The sequence below is a fragment of the Somniosus microcephalus genome, chromosome 21 (assembly GCF_052327205.1).
Source record: "Somniosus microcephalus isolate GS21.2 chromosome 21, FLI_Smic_1.0, whole genome shotgun sequence".
In the NCBI taxonomy this organism is placed as follows: Eukaryota; Metazoa; Chordata; class Chondrichthyes; order Squaliformes; family Somniosidae; genus Somniosus; species Somniosus microcephalus.
The window spans coordinates 65,786,949-65,806,245 of record NC_141007.1 but is presented as its reverse complement, the minus strand read 5'-3'; the positions used below and the strand labels follow the sequence as shown (position 1 = coordinate 65,806,245).

General features: G+C 45.6%; 1 protein-coding gene across 5 annotated transcripts in view; it reads right to left on the bottom strand.

Moving 5' to 3' along the window:
- The window catches only part of LOC147102895 (endonuclease V-like), a 305,524-nt gene that overhangs the window by 136,751 nt on the left and 149,476 nt on the right, over positions 1–19,297 (bottom strand). For 3 of the 5 annotated variants that reach the window (XM_085963801.1, XM_085963806.1, XM_085963807.1), the window contains one exon: positions 8,191–9,316. The exons of 1 other annotated variant lie outside the window; for it this stretch is intronic. The gene's annotated coding sequence lies outside the window, so the exon portion shown is untranslated. Of the gene's footprint in view, positions 1–8,190; positions 9,317–19,297 lie in introns of those variants that run through there. One more of the 5 variants, XR_015073151.1, reaches the window with a different exon arrangement.

Here is a 19,297-nt window from a genome sequence, read left to right as displayed (position 1 = left end):
GCGTAAGCTAGGTGAGAGCAACTTTGGATAGGAAAACACTTCATTATATCTTGTTTCCCAATAAAATGAACTTTACACTGTTGGCTGTAGGATTAGCAAAACCGTATTTTTCTATGGATTAATACTTTATCATCTGTAGAAAATCTGCCCTTCATTTTTGTGTTTTTATTGCTCAAATGACAGTTAATAAGGAAGAATTAAAAACTTTCATATATCAGGAACAGGAGTTTAATTTCCAAACTTACATCGGCACTGGGACTCCCAAGTAAATGGTTAACGGACCGAAAACAGAGAGTAGGGATAAACAGGTCATTTTCAGGTTGGCAGGCTGTAACTAGTGGGGTACCGCAAGGATCAGTGCTTGGGCCTCAGCTATTTACAATCTATATTAATGAGTTAGATGAAGGGACCGAGTGCAATATATCCAAGTTTGCTGATGATACAAAGCTAGGTGGAAAAGTAAGCTGTGAGGAGAACACAAAGAGCCTGCAAATGGATGTAGACAGGTTAATGAGCGGGCAATAAGGTGGCAGATGGAGTATAATGTGGGGAAATGTGAGGTTATTCACTTTGGTAGGAAGAATAGAAAAACAGAATATTTTTAAAATGGTGACAAACTATTAAATGTTGGTGTTGAGAGAGATATAGGTGTCCTCGTACAGGAAACACAGAAAGTTAGCATGCAGGTTGCAGCACGGTGGCATAGTGGTTAGCACTGTTGCCTCACAGCGCCAGGGACCCGGGTTCGAATCCGGCCTCAGGTGACTGTCTGTGTGGAGTTTGCACATTCTCCCCGTGTTTGCGTGGGTTTTCTCCGGGTGCTCCGGTTTCCTCCCACAGTCCAAAGATGTGCGGGTTAGGTTGATTGGCTATGATAAATTGACCCTTAGTGCTAGGGGGATTAAATACGTGGGGTTACAGGGATAGGGTGGGATATGTGTTGGTGTAGGGGTTACGGGGATCGGGTGGGATATGTGTCGGTGCAGGCTCGATGGGCCGAAATGGCCTCTATCTGCACTGTGGGGTTTCTGTGTGTGTTCTGTGTGAGGTACAGCAAGCAATTAGAAAGGCAAATGACATGTTGGCCTTTATTGCTAGAGGGTTGGAGTATAAGAGTAAGGAAGTCTTACTACAATTGTACAGGGTTTTGGTGAGACCACACCTGGAGTACTGGGCACAGTTTTGGTCTTATCTGAGGAAGGATATACTTGCCTTAGAGGCAGTGCAGCAAAGGTTCACTAGATTGATCCCTGGGATGAGAGGGCTGTCCTATGAGGAGAGATCGGGTAGATTGGGCCTATACTCTCTGGAGTTTAGAAGAATGAGAGGTGATCTCTTTGAAACATACAAGATTCTGAGGGGAATTGACAGGGTAGATGCTGAGAGATTGTTTCCCCCTGGCTGGCGAGTCTAGAACTAGGAGGCATAGTCTCAGGATAAGGGGTCGGCCTTTTAGGACTGAGATGAGGAGGAATTTCTTCACTCAGAGGGTTGTGAATCTTTGGAATTCTCTACCTCAAAGGGCTGTGGATGTTGAGTCTTTGAGTATATTCAAGGCTGAGATAGACAGATTTTTGGACGCTAGGGGAATCAAGGGATATGGAGATCAGGCAGGAAATTGGAGTTGAGGTCGAAGATTAGTCATGATCTTATTGAATGGCGGAGCAGGCTCGAAGGGCCGTATGGCCTACCCTTGCTCCTAATTCTTATGTTCTTAAATGCGGTTTCAAATAATGAAGTTCAAATAATCGAAATTCTGATACTTAGTGGAGTTTGGCCCCTTGTCAAAATAAAAGGATAACTGAGTAAAGTGACTTAGTTCAATTAGATATTTTTCACTTCAAGTTTATAAGTATAGGGGGGCGAAATTTACCTCCTTTGTGCCCGCCGTTAGCACCTAGGGGGATGCTAATGGGGCGCAAAGGCGTTATTGCCCAGTGGGGGGCGATAATAGCGCCTCCTGAGAAATTCTGCGGGGCGCTGCTCAGGCGCTAGCCGATAGCGCCCTGGGCCGCTGCGCCACTGGTGATGACATCATCGTCGAGCAACACGACCACTTACTGCCCCACGGCAGAAATTTGGCTGTACCCCGCGAGGCTGCCACGGGCGAGAACAGCGACATCCTTGTGGGTCACGAACCGGGCTGCACTCCGCTGGCGGGGCGGTAATTAAAGTGGCAGTCCGGCTGCGCCCCACGCCGACATTTCTTCTTTTGGCCGGGCTCGAGGTCGGCCCCTCTTGGCGGCCCTTGGCGTGGTCTGTGGCCACCATCGCGGCTGCGGCCACAGCACCACACCGCCCTGGTGGGCTAGTGGAGGCTGTCAAACAGCCTGCAGGGCTCGCAGCATCCCTCCCCTTTAAGGGAAGGAGAGGTGCGGTGAACAGTGTCAGTGCTACGTGGAGCGCCCGCGCAGCGCTCCGGCGCTTTGCGCCCCAGACACTGCCCCGAGAGGAAGTGAAGCGCACGAGATAGCGCTCCGCTTCCTCGCCGGGGCAGTAAGTCCAATTTACGGCCGGGGCGGTACTCCCGCGTCGGGCGCTAAATGTCTGGTGCTAATTTGGTTACCGCCCCCAAACAGGGCGTTACTGAATTTTTCCCCCTACTGGTCAATCTCCTGTGGCATTGTATACGGAGAGACAAGAGTGTCGTATCAGGTGAAGTGGCATTAGATGGTGGGGGATCATTGGATCAAGGCATGCGAATATAATTCTGTCCCCATTTTAAAGTTATATATTCTGTTCTTATTGTTATATTTCTATTATAACTTCTTATGTCCACATTTATTTTGGAAAGTAACTATGTAAACTTATCACACTGTAATTACTCCTTCTCTCCAGGTGGCCCTGCATTATAAAAATGGATGGAGGAATTCATGATAAAACATTGGTAGTAACTGAAATAACAACAGAAAATGCTGGAAAAACTCAGCAGGCCAGGCAACATCCGTGGAGAGAGAAATATTTCTCTCTCCACAGATGTTGCCTGGCCTGCTGAGTTTTTCCAGCATTTTCTGTTGTTATTTTGGATTTCCAGCATCCGCAGTATTTTGCTATCGTGGTAGTAACTGAAATATTTTTAATGTATACAAATATAATTTTACTATTAGAACCAAGGGAATATGACTTATAAGAGGGAATGCATTTTTATATAAGAGATAAAAAGATACAAAAACTAGTGCTAGAAAACTAAAAAAAGCCAAGGAACACTGATTATACACAGTGGGTCCATCAGAAAAATAAAGAACTTGCAAAGAAAAAGCGCCTTTCATGACCTCAGAACATCCCAAAGTGCTTCACAGCCAATGAGGCACTTCTGAAGTGTAGTCACTGTTGTAATGTAGGAAACGTGGCAGCCAATTTGGGCACAGCAAGCTCCCACAAACAGCAAGCTGATAATGACGAGGATAATCTGTTTTAGTGATATTGGTTGAGGGATAAATATTAGAAGGGACACTAGGGAGATAGTGCCATGGGATCTTTTACATCCACCTGAGAAGGCAGATGGGACATCGGTTTAACGTCTCATCCGAAAGACGGCATATTCGACAGTGCAGCACTCCCTCAGTACTGTCACTGGAGTACCAGCCTAGAGGTTTGTGCTTAAGTCTCTGGAGTGGGAATTGAAGAGAAAAGTCTGAGTAAAATTTTGAATGAAGACATTTCATCAGAACAATCAGTCCATCAGAACAATCAGTCCATCAGAACAATCAGTCCATCAGAACAATCAGTCCATTTTCTTTCAGTTGCTGACGGACCTGCTCTGTATTTGCAGGATTTTCTTATTTAATTGTTAAAGTGGTTTCTAGTGTTGGATATTGGCTACTTAATTCTTGCTTTGTGTTCTCAGGCACTATACATAATGTTTCTGATTTACATGACTAATTTAGATTCAGATCAATAAAAATCGGTGAAATTTAATTCGGACAAGTGTAGAGTATCACACACAGGAAGAAAAAATGGCACAATACGTACTCTATTGTTGGTGTCAAATAGCTAAGGGTGAAGTTGAAAGACTCGGCGCTGAACATGTTCAAACACTGTAGAGCAGCGATGAGCAGACACTATGGGGGCGATTTTAATCCTACTCGCTCAGCAGAAACCTGGCGAGTGGGCAGTTAAGTTCACCCTGGCTCTCACCTGTCCAAAGCTGCCAAGATCGCAATTTTAACCTGCTTTCCTGAGCAGGCAGCAAGGACACACGCCCGGAGCCAACAGGGTCCTTCTTCACATATGCATGTTGCGGCCCGATGACATCATTGAAACCCGATTGTAATTTTAACTCAGGCCTGAGCAGGGAATCCACCTAGAGTTAAACTTGGGGCCACAGTCAAAACAAGACAGAGGAAGTCATGCTCAAACTATGTAATGCTCTGGTCTGACCACAACTTAAGTACTCTACTAGTAACCGAGGCATAAGAGAAATAAGATAATAAACAGTAGAGGAAAGGTAAATCCAGAATATTGGGCCGCATTTTCCGACCCCCACAGGTGTGTACGCACCCGTAGGGGCCTCGCAAGTGCCAGGTTTAGGCAGGCGAAGTGCATGTGCTGAAAACCGGCACTTGTGATCTGTCAAGAATCCTCTTGACAGATCATCCGCCTGCCCGAGGAAAGTGCCTCTGCAGGGGGGAGAGTTGCACTTTTTGCACAACTTCCGCCCGCTGAAAGGCCAGAGAAATCTTACGCCTGGTAAAAGCAGGTGTAAGGCCTGCTTTTACCAGCTTAAGAGTGTTGAAAAATAGAAAAATTAAATTTGAATACTCATTTATAAATTAAAAAAAATACTCTTCAAAAAGGCAAGTTTATTTTTAGCCCCGTAAAAACATTAAATTTTTTTTCAAAAAATTAAATGGAATTTTAATTAATGTTAATTATGTAATGTTTAAAAAAAAATTATATGTTTTAGTGTGTTTTTAAATGTGATCCCCATTCATACTTTTGACAGGTCTGTGCGTAGAGATCTGTTAGAAGTATATGAAGGGGGATTTCCTTCTTTGTTTGGTTCCCTATGGCCCACGTGATCCCAGGGGCACTTGCTAACCGCCTGCGCCCCTGGGATACCTGGGCCTCTGTGCGCATAGACCCGGAGAGGCCCAGGATCACAAGCCTTGGGATCTACGGAACCAGCAGGCAGGTTCATAGATTTTTTTCGATCGGAGGCATCCGCACGCAGGAAGCCTCCGATCGGAAATTCAGGGCCATTACTTCAAATTTAACCATGACAGTAGACATAGGGTCACATGTTCAAACTAGCACATGGAAAACTTTAGGCCAATAACACACTGAGAATGATCAACACATGGAATGGACTTTAGGGTTGCGTAGTAGAGGGACAAAGCTGGGATGATTTAAAAGTCTGGATGCTGTGATGGAGGACGGTAGGTTATTCTGAATGGATAAATTAAGATGGGTTGAAAGACCTACATCTTCCATTTCTAGCTTCTGATCTTATGAGGTAGTAACATTGTTTACAAACTCCTATTTCCCAATATTCACTTTGTGTGAGCACAAGAAAATACCCTTAAAATAACTGTTCAGGAGTAGGCAAAGACGATACAAATTTATTTGATGAGTACTTACCTTCAAGTATTTTGGAAAGTGGACCCTTGTCACCAATTCTGCTCCATCTAATGCCATAGCTAACCTCTGGTTTGAGGAGCTGGGTAGCTGTCTTCTCCATCAGTGTTAGTCTTCTTGGGAACTTGGATCTTAGGTTTCAAGGAATGCTTTTTGTTGGGCAAATTGCCATTTAATGTAGTATGATTTCTGGACTCCTTCCAGCTCTGAACTTCAGAGGCAGTAGGTGGAATTTTAACTTCTCCTGCCCAGCGGAGTGAGAGTTAGAATGGAATGAGTCAATTGCTTGCTCCATCCCCATCCTATGGCGATTTTAACGACATTTTTCTTTCAGGTGTCCGAGTCACCTTCCTGAATCAGGCGAGGGCCTCACACATTTATGCGAATCGGGGTCCTACGATGTATCTAGGACCCCGGTGGCAATTTCCCTGCCGACTGAACGGCCGCCTTGCTTGGTGAAACCTGGTCTGCAGAAAAGAACAGGTCCTGTAAGGTAGTGTTAAACTTTCTTAATGTCTCTCAGTGTCTCTTAATCTCTCCTGCTTTCATCCCCTCCCCCTTTTCCCAGCCCCTAAACTTGCTTTCCATTTCCTGCTTTTTTCCAGTTCTGACGAAAGGTCTTCGACCTGAAACGTTAACTCTGTTTCTCTCACCACGGATGTTGCCTGGCCTGCTGAGTTTTTCCAGCATTTCTGTTGCTATTTCGGATTTCCAGCATCTGCAGTATTTTGCTATTAAACTTTCCTTAGTGGGGCCAGGTAGAAACAGGAGGGCTCCTCCAGGCGCCACGATAAAGGTCTGGGCCTTTGCTAATCTGGGCATCCTGCCTTCTCACTGGCGAGGCCCTAACAATCCCCTCCGACTTAGCTGAGTGGCAGTGGGCGGGCTCCAGGCTGCTCAATTTTCAACTGGCGGCAGCTGCCTGCTTCTGTCCATTTGGCAGATGAGATGTAACTGAGGCCCGGCCGGACCTCCTGCTCCCGCTCGTCCAGTCGACTTCGCACCCGTGAGTTAAAATTCCCCCGAGTATTCCCATTGTCTACCATGTAAGATGGGCCTCTTTGGCATGGGATGTCTTCTTTATGAGGTAAAGACTCTGACTGGAAGTTCTACGTTTTCAGCTGGAAATCTATTTCCTCTTTCATTCTGTCTTTGCCTTTCTCAGCCACTGATGTCCGTTCTTTATATTAAAAGTTGTGATTTGCATGGTGTGACTGTAGCGTATGTAACCTGTACCACCTTAAGAGGATACCTTAAGGTGGTGGACTACTTTCTGATGGCTCCTGTACATTGTAGTACCGGTGGTGACCACACCGGTATATAAACCCTGTGGAGCAAAGTGTATTTCAGTTCAGCCCTGACCCTCAGTTACTAAAGACCTGTTTAAGTATTCTGTAGTCTGTGTCCAGTTATTCAGCATAACTACATTTGAAAGCACAGACTCAACAGTGACGTTGTGTGATCTTTGTACTTTCCCTGACAATCATTCTTTTGTCCCCAAGTGGCTTGATTTAAAAACAAAAATTAAGTTATGGAATTAAATAAAATCGCCTTCAAATTTTCTTGTTACAAGTGAACTTGAGTTAATGCATAAATTGGCACTAAATTAGCAATCACAGAGAGACTTTATAAGGCTGGCTCATGTGGAAAAAGGAAAAAACGTTGCATTGGTAGAGTAAATGTCAGCTTGACTTACTTGGTAGCATACTCATAATATATTCAAGGCGGAGAGAGACAGATATTTGAGCTACAGGGGAGTCAAGGGTTATGGGGAGTGGGCAGGAATGGAGTTGAGGCCAAGGTCAGATCAGCCATGATCTTATTGAATGGCGGAGCAGGCTCGAGTGGCCAAATGACCAACTCCTGCTCCTATTTCTTAAGTTCACCTCTGAGTCAGAAGGTTGTGGGTTCAAGTCCCACTCTAGGACTTGAGCACATTATCTCGGCTGCCAATTTCAGTGCAATATTCAGGGAGTGGCGACTGCTGGATGTGACGTTAACCGAGGCCCTATTCAGGTGAATGTTAAAGATCCCATGGCACTATTTGAAGAAGAGTAGTGAGTTCTCCTGGTGTACTGACCAACATTCATCCCTCAACCAAAGCAGATTAACTGAATCGTTATTTCATCACTGTTTGTGGGACCTTGCCATGTGTAAACTGGCTGCACCTCTGCCTATAAAACAACAGTGACTACACTCCAGAAAGTAATTCAGTTGCTGTGAAGTGCTTTGGGATGACCTGAGGTTGTAAAAGGCACTATATGAATGCAAGTCTTTTTTTTTAAAGAGGGTGCTTCTCTGAGGTTGTGGTTGAGGCAAATTGTTGGGACAGGGTAGAGTAACTTTACCTGTCACCTGAGCTGCGCTGTGTCTAATTTGGGAGTGTTTGATGCTAACTCCAGGTACCAGAAGTGTTCCATTCTACAGCAATGACATCCTCTATCCTGAAGAGTATAAAAAGTTACCCCAAAACACAAATTTAATTAACTATGATTAGAGGACATGGGTGCTAGCTCCTGAAAGTATCTGCGACATTTTTAAAAATGATATTTTTTTAAACAGTTAAAACAATGCAACCACAAGAATACAAAAGTATGACGAGGACCATATGGAAACCCTCTCAATGCATATTTAATGATCCAGCAGAGGAACAGGTACTTCCTATTCTTTCAAACCTAGGATTGTTCACTGAGAAAACACATTGCAATACAAAAATAAAAAGGTTTAAGTTCATTTTTTAAAATTTTAAATCTATTTGCACAAAAGTTGTTATTTATCTGAATAAAAGAGTACAAATATGATTTTGACAATATTACAAAATTAATTAAGAACTTAAGGCAGTATAATGGTAGATACTTAACTGCTGTTAAAAGTACTGTTTAACACAATCTACTAACTAAAAACAAAAAAGGCAGAAGTACAGAGCTATTGTCGCTGCAAAGCTTATGTGGTATTGATTCAGGATGAGCAGGACAAACATTATAAACAACTCAAACTGAATCATTAATGCGACCATTAAAGCAGATTGCAAGTCAGCACACTAACAGTTCTTGATGTATTACAGCTTTAATTTGTACAGAAGTACCTCATTAAAAAAAATGTTTCAAAGATATTTACCCTGAGAAACCACCGTCCTATAAAACCTTACCAAAGATGGGTTAAAAAGAAGTTGGTGTTGGAACACCTCAATGGCTCAGTGCTGGTGGAGCATTTTCACAGAACAATAAAGAGGAAAAAAGTTCAGTTCCAGCATTCCTGGCAAAACTTCAGCAGCCACTGACTTTCCTTTATCTCCTCTCTTGGTAATTGATTGTTGTGAGTGAAATTCTTTTCTGGGCCATCTCTATAGTTTTAGATGTCAACTGCATATGAAAGGGGACAAGAGTACAGTCAGCACCTTGCTGTACATTAAAGACATTTTACAAGTCTCAAGGTTAGAGTGGGGGAAATCGTATTGGAGCTTGAAGTGGCAGCATCTTCACTCAATAATTTAGATCCAGCTGTCTCAGCAGTCAGCTCACATTATTGCTGGGAGAGTGGGGATTTCAGTCTCGGATATGCTTTTGCAGCAATGAAATTAATCCACAGCAGGGACGCAGTGATCACACAAACCTTCATAGTCACTGTCCTGAAATGAACTGCCTTTCCATTTTCCACATTGATATGTACTTATGTCTGGTGAAACGTTATTGCAATTGATGCTGTCTTTTACATTTGATGAGATATCCTCTCGTGGCCCCTTTAAAAGTAATAAAAATTCACAGGTTTGATTGAGCTCATATAAGTATGCAAACACTCTTCAGTTCTGCACTGAAAATACCAATACATTAAACTGTTACTGAGAAAGGACAGCATGAGACAACACATTTAAAGGAAAGGTAACAACAATTAAAATAGGGAAGCCAAACGTGATAATTTACTAGCTACAGTGAGATGAAATGCTTAAAATTACTGGAAGCTTTTGATTCAGTTAGAGACAAGCAGGAGATGACACCATTATCAGTACCTAAAATTTCAGAAATACTTTGCTGTAGATAAATCAAGGTCTGTATAAATTTAAATTTGTGAATTAAAATATATTCTCCTGGGAGTGTGGTATTCAATCATACACTTCTGCCAAACAATTCCTTCTTAATAAATCGTATGATATCATGCTTCATCCAATTCAGCTCATTAATCCCTGGGTAGCATTATTGGAAGCAAAGAAATTCTACTGAAAAAAACCTTGTAATCTACATTCACAGCAAGACTGCGTTGGGCTATTCATTTTAAAGGTTATTGTAGTGCAGAATGTTGGTGTTCTATGAAGTGCAGGTTTTTCTTTGCACTTAAAATGTCCCCCTCTATCACCGCTCCCATGAGAATTGCCAGTCTTGACTGTGTTGTCAAGAGAAGATCCCAAGTGGGATCCAGACACTTCCCACAGGGAATGAGGGAGAAATATCGAGTCAACCTAGAGTCTTGGCCACTTCTATGCAGTCAACTAAACATTAACATTGGAAGAGGGGACGTAGATATAAGATTGAATGCAAGTGATTTAGGATTCAGAGTCAGTGGCTGAAATTTTAAGTTTTTGACCTGCCGGAAGCGGGCGGTGGGGGGGGGGGCGGAGGGGGTGGTAGAGCGCGGGAAATGCAAAAGTCCGGCACTCCTGCTCCTCCCAGCCCATAAAGTTAAATTAAACCCGGAAGTGGATGAATTGGAGCCAGGTTGGGGTCGGGATTCACATTTTTAATACTTTAAACTTCCACCTGGCCCGAACCAATGTTCAGTCTAAAATGTCGCTGTTGTGCGCGGCACCTTTAAATGTTTGCGTAGCCGCACGCGTGGTATTTGAGAGCTTGTGAGCAGCTTGCGTGGTACGTTCAAGGTTTCTGCGCGCCCACACACAGCTTAGTGGGTACACTGACCCCAACCCACCTGTTTTTTGGGGTTAAAACTCCCCCCAGTGAGTTTAACATACCCCACACTTCAATTTCTCTGTCGCTATATATTACTTAGGTAATATAATGCCTTTTGTTTTTCAGTTAAACAACATTTGGATAAAACTGAGTACAGCTTGTTAAGCTACAGGCTTGCCTTGAATGTGATAACTTAAATCATAAAAAATAAAGATCTTTCTGGTCTGGTATAAATATATTTGTGTCACTTTGTATTAGTCTCTGAATGATTTCTGGGTACTTCAGACAGACCCTGGGTCTTATCTATGATGTTCATGTGTGTGGATCAACATCTCTAACTGCAGGTACATTCAGTGATATGGCTTGTGGTTCTTTTTACTAAATATATGGAACCACTGCAGTCACTACATGCAGGCAAGTTGTGATACAACTGGTATACAACAGAGGTAAACATCAAATGGTGCTATTCAAATTTGTGATGAGGCTAGATAACCTATTCCTTCTTCTCATGTCAACAATTCTGCAGCTACTCAACATCATTAACTATATTTAAGCTGTTAAGAAGGAATAAATTAATTTTTGATTTGTCTGGAAAAGGATTTTAATAAATTCTGTCATATGATATCAAATGTATTGCATATTCCTTGTGAGTCCTATAATTTAAAGCAAAGCAATTCACTAAATATCGAGAATAATTGCTTTGAATCATACTGTGAGCATTTCTGGGCACCACACCTTAGGAAGAATATATTGGCCTTGGAGGGAGGTTTACCAGAATGATACCCAGATTCCAAGGGTTAAATTACGAGGAGAAATTACACAAATTAGGGTTATATTTCTCTCGAATTTAGAAGATTAAGGGGTGATCTGATCGAAGTTTTCAGGATATTAAGGGGAACAGATAGGGTCGATAGAGAGAAACTATTTCTGCTGGTTGGGAATTCTAGGACTAGGGGCATAGTCTAAAAATTAGAGCCAGACATTTCAGGAGTGAAATTAGGAAACATTTCTACACACAAAGGGTGGTAGAAGTTTGGAACTCTCTTCCGCAAACGGCAATTGATGCTCGATCAATTGTTAATTTTAAATCTGAGACTGACAGATTTTTGTTAACTAAAGGTATTAAAGGATATGAGCCAAAGCCGGGTATATGGAGTTAGACTGCAGATCAGTAATGATCTCATTGAATGGTGGAACAGGCTAGATGGGCTAAATGGCCTACTCCTGTTCCATTGGCTGCGATTTTATCGATCGATGTGGTTTGGGAGCGGGTTAGCTAGTTTCTGGGTTCCAGTCACGTCCCCAACTTCATCTGGCCCACAGACGTGATTTTACGTCCATTGACCTTGTTAAGCCCGCTCTGCCGGCCAATTAAGAAGAAGCCAGTCAGATGACATCATTTGATGACGCGTCATCTGCCAGTTTTCTTAAAGGGACCTCGTACAATTTTTCTTTGACAGCTCATTTCTCAGTGTTTGACAGCATTGAGGTGCTGCAAACACTGACAATGACTGTTCACAGGTGAGTTCTTGCACCTAGGCTCTCCAGTGATGCCCTCCTTAGGCTAGAACAGATGGCAGCTGCAGGTGGGGTTACAGAAGCGATCTGTCACTGGTGAGAGAGGTTCTCCCAATGAGGTGGGACTACACATACAATTCAAAACTTGTTACCTACAGAAAAGTCTAAATGCATTAAAAGTGGATTTCCCAACATTTTCTTACCTCTGAAACTCACCAGTGCACCACTGGATCCTTCACACCACTTCTGCAGCTGTCATCAATGCAGAAGCATTACAGCAGACTCATAGCACGCTTACCTGGCATGGTGTCCGGATGTCGGGGAACCGACTTAACAGGCAGTTAAGTGGCTATAATCCTCATCCCACCGCTATGTGTCGGGTCCATGTGCAAATCGGGGACCCGACACTTGGGAAGATTGATTGGAGGCAGGTTGACAGCAGGTTTCCTGCCCGCTGTCAATCTTTGCGATTTTGCCGGATGTCCCGCCTCCAAACCTACCCCCGAGTGCCGGCAGAATTCTGGCCTATGAGTCCAACAGCACGATAGGTTGCCGCGCCACTAAGTTTGCTTCAGAGCAAGCAGTTGCTGATTTTGGCCCAGTCGTCATTGCAAGACATCCAAGGGAAGATGTGGGGGTGAATTAGCCCCTGCCTCTTCCGTGCAGCACCCAGTACACAGAGTGACCGCAGTGGAGGCTGGTAACAGCCCCTGTGAGCACTTTCCCAGCCACAGAGCAGTGGGAAACCTAGCAGGATAACTGGAGATAAAAGGAACGATTGCAAAAGATTATGCTTTAAAAATTGACTTGGCTCCACATGTGTACACCACTGTTGCTTTTAAAGATACATTTTCATCAAGAATCTCTCTCCTACAGCAACCACAATCTTTAGCCCATCTACATTCTTTAATAGAACTACACTGAGCACACTCCATACCGGTGGGATAAGTGAAGGCAGACTAAAAGGTTCTGATACTAATGTTCGAGGATTTATTACCTTAATCTATAAAATGTGCCACTGAATTAAAAGTAAGTTTGAAATATCCGGCTAAAGTTGATGTTAAAATTTGGGGTACAGTGTTCAATGAAAACTTCTTACTGAAATTGCAACACAATTTGTTCTCATTTTGACCTTTCATTGACCTGAAACGTTAACTCTGTTTCTCTCTCCACAGATGCTGTCTGACCTGCTGAGTGTTTCCAACATTTTCTGCTTTCCAGAATTTTCAGATTTCCAGCATCCGCAGTATTTTGCTTTTGTACAAGTTCCTCATGTGTGGATATGAACTTGCTACACACTGGAACTCCAACCTGCTGCCTTCCTGGGCCCTGTTAAAAGGCACATTCTTGATATTTCATCTGGTTACATTGCACACAAGTACAGTAATATGCTTCTTTTTCCAATGGTTGCCAGTAAATTTTAATGCAGTGATAAAAATGCAATTCACCCCATGTAAAAGTTTAATGTGACGCAGATTACTTTGACAGTCTCCGCATCCAGAATTCTGAACAGTATGCCAAGTATTCTTAATTATAATTTACCTTATATATTTGTTGAGTCGGTCTCCTTATTTCAGACTAAACTAAACTGGTATTCATTGAATGTGACACCCACATAAATTCTGGAAGTGTGTAAAAATTAATACGGGTTACAAATTAAATAATTAAGTCTGACTTCATTAAAGTGTAAATCCGAGTGAACAGTGTTGTAAGTGATGTTCCAGAAGAAGTCACTAACTGCAGGTCCAATAATGGCTATTTTGGTCGTTATACTGCCACTTATGTGTCAAAGTGAAGCAGTTTCATGTGTGCGTTGATCCCTAACTCGGGAGTTGGGTTAAGATCTAACTCCTCGGTGAACTAAACCAAACAGTGTGAGATCATATCCAGTAGGCCCTCTTACATCAATCGTATTCCAGGCCAGATCTAAAAGTGCCAAGCTAGTCCGTTATAAATGTTTTAATGTTAGCAGAATCCTGCCGCCTGTGCTCTATAACATTAAAATTTAGTCACGGGGGGACAGAAATTGTATGGGCTCGATTTTGCCAGGCCCGAGGAAGCGGGAATGGAGGCGTGTGGGGTGTTAAAATTGCAAAAAGTGGCGGGCGGACCCGACCCCGCCTCCAAGCAATTTTCCCAAATGCGTGGTTTCTGATCCCGTCTGCGTCCTGCCTCCAAGAGGCGGGATAGGCCCTTAAGTCCCTTAACAACCACTGATTTGCCTCTATAATCCCATTTTGAGAGGCCTTTCTGATTTTAACACTTTTCCGATGTGATGCACGCCTCCTCTGAAACACGACGGTGAAACCCGGCAGGAGCACAATTGAATTGCTGACGATCAGCCGCAGCTCCCCCATTAAATAGGAGATTTGATCAGTCATCATTTGCAGGTGGCAGGACTTTGTTGTCTCAGGTCTGGGGGAACTTTTAGCAGGCATAACCATAGCTGTGGAAGTTTGGAGCCTGACACCCATCTCCAATGTGACCTGCTGGGAAACCCCTCTCGCCACCTTGACTGAGCGCTTCCTCAACTGAGGCATATACCAGAAGCATGGGAATCATTTATTTCCTTTCCTCCTGGAGATCAGATTTGGACGAAGGCCAGCGGTGGCAGCGGCAGAACCATGAACAACAGCACCACCAACAGCAGCAGCAACAGGCGTGCCAAGCTGCTGCTCACCCACCTGAAGCTGCACAGGCCAGAAGGCGCCAGCGCGCGACCACATTGCTGCCCCGGATGCAAGGGACGCACTCATCTTGGCCAGATTTGCTTAGCTGGCACAATCAAACAATTTTGTCTCGCACCTTCTTATCAGACCATCGACAATGGCCAAGAACCTGTGGATTCCTAGCACTCTGACCACCATACTGACAATTGCAAGTAATCCTAAGCCCTCAATGTGGAAGTCCCATTAGCGAAATGACACACGCCACAACTGCAACAGTTGCCATCAGAATTTTTATTTACAATAACCAACTGATGGCTTTTCAACATTAAACATCACATTTCACCCAAGTGACTACCTTTGTGACTATTTGTGCAGTATCGTTCTCTTACGCGTGCTCCTACGTGGTGGTTCCCCTTGGCATCAGCAGATGTGGAGGCGTCTTGCTCACTTTCTTGCTGCTCGTGTCTCGACACCTTTGGCGGGCGTCCTCTGGGGTTGCGAACCTGTGAGGGCTCGGCAATAGTCTGCTGCTCCTGCGGCTATGCAGGGGTTGAGACGCCGATCTCAGATGGGTGGGGACTCTGATGGGGCTCTAGACCGAGGACTTGGCAGTGGCATGGAAGTGTGAGCGCTTGGAGAGGAGCCCCCACTTCCTTGTTCTCTGCCACCAACATCCCTCTCATGAGTCAGGTCCACCTCAGCGCTTGCAAGTGGCTGGAGAGCACCTTGCTGCACATCAGGGGGGCCATGGGGACCCGTATCTGCACTGGCAGTCCTACTCAGAAGGACTTCCATGAAGGTCTGGTTTCTCTGTTCAATAGCTGACCATCACTCCTCCAGAGATGTCAGTCTATTCTGAACACTCACCATGTTTTCTACACTCTGGCGACTTAGCTCCTCCATGGCCGTAGCCATCCTCTCGTCTACTGTAGCCATCCTTTCCACGGAGGTTGCCATCCTTTCCATGGTGCTGCGTTCATGCGCCAATGACTCCACAAAGGCTCTGCTCATGTTCGCGATGGACTCCTCCGTTCACTCCACGCTCGCAGCGACCCTGGAGACAAAACCTGCCAGAGACTCCTGCACCTGTTCCTGGAGTTCCAGCACTGCTGTTCTTCTGGATGGACCCAGAGGCAGAGGGTCGACATGCAGCTGAGCCAAGCTGGGAGAGTCCTGCGCCCTCCGACTAGGACTCTCCACTGCTGTCCCTGTCTCCACAATCTGCTGATGCTTACTTGTGAGCTGTGATACACCAGGTGACAACACTACTCTATCTCGCGATGGTCCCACCGAGGTGTGAGTGTCTGCGCTGGTGCTGGGTTGGCTGAATTCTGCTGACGCTGCGCCCTCAGAGGTTGCAGCTTCCTCTGAGGAGTCTGGAGGCTCAGGCTGTTCCTCCTGGATAATGGGGACGGGTGCTTGCGATGGTCCTGTGGGGGAGTAAAGGAAAGAGTCAGAGATGTGAGGCCAAGGTTACATGCATATTGCATATTGCAGATGATCATAAGTCCTTCTGTTAGAGCTTCAGAATCATTATCAGCAACTCATGCAATGTCAATGAGATGAAAAACTATTCTATCACCAGCTTTCTCTGATGCACCCGTCTGTTCGTCCCCCACTTGCGCATCGTCCTCCAGTCCCACGATCTCCAGGACCGCCTCCTCCCAAGGGGTGAGGTGGGCTACTGAGGGTGGCCCTCCTCCTGTCATCGCTCTTTCCCTCTCATTGTGAGCTCTCTTTTCCTGCAATGAGGGAGACAAGTGGAGTTTGAGTGAGAATGAAGGAGTGAGTGTAGAGAATCCATAGCATAGATACTGAGAAGGAGACAAAGATGGAGTGAGGTGGCAAGACCAAGGGCCCTCCCTGTGTTTTGTAAGTTGTTTTCATAGCATCACAGTGATAGGGAATGTGAGGGCTGCATAGTCGAATAGTTAGGTCAATGTGGCCATAGAGAGGGAATGGGTAAGGGTGCAGGAATGTCAGGGTCAAGTGGGATGTGGAGGAAGAGGTTGCTAAAGCTCAGTGCTGGTGAGGAGAGGCAATGGGAATCAGATTGAGGGTGATGGGAAAGTCATACTCACTTTTCCAGTGCGCAGAAGGTCATGAAACCTCTTCCTGCACTGAAGCCAGGTTCTGCGGATCAGCGACAACGAGTTGACCTCCTGGGCCACCTGGATCCACACAGCCTTCGTCTGTTGGGGAGGTTTCTTCCTCCCTGAAGATGGGAAGAGCACCTCCTTATTAGCTCTTGCTCCCTCTACCAAAGCTTGCAGGGCGACATCATCAAATCTGGGAGCAGACTTAGGTCTCCCGCTGCTCATATTGCCTCCAGGTCCCTCTCACAGCAAAGGCCAAAAGGTTGGCAGTCTGCAGAAGAAGCAAGGCTTATTGCAGACCTTAAATGCAGCAGCAATGATGACGTCATCGGAGGAGAGTTTCAGACTGAAAAAACGAATTGGGCCATGGGTTCCCACACGCTGGAACTCAATTGCCCAATTAGGTGAAAATCGCATCATTCTCCCACATCGATTTGGAATCGGGTGGATAACATGAAAAGCGGATGACACGACCCCAGCCCGCCCCAATGACAAAACTGAGCCCTATGTGTCCAAGCACAGAGCTCCCTCAGTCAACTTGGTTCTGCTGACTGCATCATGCTCCACAGACACCAGTCTACTATAACTGCAGCCTTTAAAAGCAAATCTATGCATCACTCACTCCATACTTTACCCATTAAATCTCCACTGTTGCCACCTGCTACTATGGCTCGTCCTTCAGCTGTGGAATGACAGAAAACCCGACATTTGGAAAATCAGACAGGACACCAATTCAAGGAATCCGTGTCTTCTATGAAGTTCATGGCAAAGTTACAACGATACTAATAATAATGTGAGAATAGAGACAAATGGATTAATGACTCATAATAAGGCATCCTCCACGTACTGTATAAGAGTACCAGGCCTAGAAATTCGGTATAGCCGCGTTTGGGGCGCTAGTCCTGGCGATGCGCAAAGTTTAGCGCCAGGCGCAATTTAGCGCCACCTAGCACGATATTGGGTTGCAGCGCCCCTAAAGGTGATTGCGGCGCTAAATCAGGCGCTGCACGAGGCTCATAAGGCGCTAACCCGGGGACGCAACCCAATTTCGCACCAGCGGGGCGCAGCGAGGGTGCTGTCAATAATCACTTTCCCTGAGACACAGTGGCGCCGGCCAGCTCTTAAAGGGGCAGGTCAATTGGCATCACCAGACACACTCACTGCCTTGTAGGCCTTGAAAGCGGTGGGAGTCTACCTGTGGCGCACCAGCCTAGCAAGAAATGGAAAGGGTGAGGCAGAGGGTGGAACGCCTCACTGATGGGGCATTGGATGCTTTGGTTGGCGCAGTGGAATCAAGGCCAAGGAAGATGGTCGGAATGTGATTTATGTTTTGGACAGTCTCCCGGGTGTGAGAGGCAGTTATGTGTCAGTGTATTAGTTTTGCTTTCTGTTGCCATAGCTTTCTCATGTTTGAAGGAACCACATTTTGTGTAATGAAACACTTTCTTCATTTACAATGGCCATGCCTTCTATTTACATGCATCTTGCCCTTCACAGGCTTGGGGGTATCAGACCGGTTCCATTCCTGTTCTTGGAATGGCAGCAAGCATTCCGTGAGAGGGGCCTAGAAGCTACTTCTGATCAGCCTCTGACGCGCAGCCTGAGAAGAGCCGCTCGCGTAGAAGTTCAGGCCAGCAGGCGTCTTCTCAGCCACCGACAGAGATGTCCTGCACCTTATCTGAAGCTGCAGATCTGGCTGAAGCAGCTGGCACAGCTCAGTCACCACCTCCTTTCTAAATCGCAGCCTTCTGACACACTGCTCCTCCGGCATGTTCATGTAGGAAAACTGCCGTCGGAAAACCCTGCCAGCGTAAGGTCTGCTGTGGCGACGTCTGTTGGCCCTCCTCCGTCTGGCCATGCCCGCCCCCCTCTCCCAGCGTCTCAGTGCCCTTTCTAGATGATTCAACAGCAGGACGTTCCCCTCCAATGCAGCCCCCATAATAAGTGCCCACAGGACGGTTCCCCGTTGTCAAGACTCACCAACAGCAAGGTGATGGTCAGAAGGCTGAAGATCGTCTGTCTGCGCTGGCTCAGTGGTCAAATGGCTCTCAGTGTGCAGCTCAGCAACTCTTTGTAGCTCTCGAGGAAGTTGTGCACCAAAAATGGCTGCCGATTTTAAACCACACCAGTCCCCTTTAAATAACGCTCCTCCAGCCCGAGAGTGACTTGGTAAGGTCCAGGTAAGCTGTCACTATTAGCGCCAGGCGCTATGGAGGGGGGCGCCACTGAATTTCCAGTCCGGGGCGCCCAAAAGGCGTTGCACACTCAAATGACGTCATAATCAGCCTGCGCCCATGAGCGGGCGCTAAGATTTAGCGCCGGCGCTAAATGCATGCTCAATATGGGACGAGGCGCTAGGCACCTTGCGCCCGCCCGGAAATTGGCTAATGCCCCACTTCTCGGCCTCTTTAGGCGTTAATCGGTGGCGCAACCAACCGAATTTCTCCCCCCCTATGTTCTCTGACTCCTTTTGCAGCACTTGGTATTCGCTCCTTGATGTCTTTTTTTCTGCTTGGAAATTCTTGTATCAAACAGC